The sequence below is a fragment of the Pipistrellus kuhlii genome, unplaced genomic scaffold (genome assembly GCF_014108245.1).
Source record: "Pipistrellus kuhlii isolate mPipKuh1 unplaced genomic scaffold, mPipKuh1.p scaffold_m20_p_12, whole genome shotgun sequence".
NCBI classification, from domain to species: domain Eukaryota; kingdom Metazoa; phylum Chordata; class Mammalia; order Chiroptera; family Vespertilionidae; genus Pipistrellus; species Pipistrellus kuhlii.
In genome coordinates this window covers 22,958,372-22,959,694 of record NW_023425427.1, presented here as the reverse complement: position 1 = coordinate 22,959,694, position 1,323 = coordinate 22,958,372, and the positions used below count along the sequence as shown (strand labels likewise).

The following is a 1,323-nucleotide window of genomic DNA, read 5'->3' as shown; positions in this document are numbered from 1 at the left end:
TTCCCAAGAGCCAAAGACCCAAAGAGTCTGACAGCTTTGCTATTAGATTTTTTCCCCTTCTTTCTTTCCACACCTGGGATGCAAGAGCCATTAAAGCACTTATAAGCCAAAGGAGCTATCCTCATCTCCACGGAGCTTTTCATGTTGCGTTCTACCACTTAGCAATTAATTGGATTATGACTGATTAGTATTTACTTTTCCTGTCACTTAATTCTACCAATAGGAACTTACACCATCCTTCCAAAGAGTGTTTCTGTTTATTAATATTCTCTCTTCACTTTTAATGACAGATTTCAATAAAACATGATGAATAAGAGGCAACACCAGTGTTAATGTCATTGAAAAATAAGGCAAAATATTATAACTAAAAGATTGTTTTTTGCTTCCTGCACAAATTACCCCAGTATGGGTAGCTGACATTTTGCCAGTTATATTGCGGCATAGTTTGTATACAGTAAAACACACAAGTTTGAGGAATGATATAGAGAAGATTAGCAGGGCCCCTGTGTAAGGATGATACTCAAAACTCACCAATTTGAAATACACATTTCAGTTAAGTTTTGCCAAATGTACACCACCACACTAGCATGATGCAGAACATATCTTTCATTCTATAAACACTTTATAACTTTGTACTAAATAAATCTGATTTCTACCACCATAGTTTTGCCCTTTAAAGAAGTACATAGCCAAAACTGGTTTGGCTCAGTGGATAGAGCATCAGCCTGCAGACTGAAAGGTCCCAGGTTCGATTCCATTCAAGGGCATGTACCTTGGTTGTGGGCACATTCCTCAGCAGGGGATGTGCAAGAGGCAGCTGATTGATGATTCCCTCTTGTGGATGTTTCTAACTCTCTATCCCTCTCTCTTCCTCTCTGTAAAAAGTCAATAAATTTTTTTTAAATAAAGAAGTTCAGATAGATTCATATAGCATATATTTCTATATGACTGATTGCTTTCACTTGAAGAAAGGTTTTTAAACTTTATTCACATTGTATATATTTTATTTCTTTTTATCAATAATTATCATTGTTTCTATGGTTATGCCACATTTATCCATTTGCCTATTGACAGAAATTTGATTTAGTCCCAGTTTGAAACTATTATGAATAAAGTTTCTATGAAAGTTTCTTTAACCATTTTTTTGAAGGAATGTATGTTTTTATTTCTTTTGGTAAACATTTAGAAGTAGAATTTTCTGGGTCATATGAAGGGTATGTTTAATTTCACATTACACAATTTTCCAAAGAAGTTGTATCTTTTTCATTCCCACCAGCAGTGTATGAGGTTGTTATACCTCCCAACCAACACTTGCTATTTTGG

At 34.7% G+C, this 1,323-nt stretch overlaps 1 non-coding gene across 1 annotated transcript; it reads left to right on the top strand.

The window, feature by feature from the left end:
* Positions 1-444: 444 nt before the first annotated feature.
* LOC118716830 lies at positions 445-550 on the top strand. Its single transcript, XR_004987284.1, has one exon. It is a non-coding gene; the product is annotated as a U6 spliceosomal RNA (small nuclear RNA).
* Positions 551-1,323: the final 773 nt, after the last annotated feature.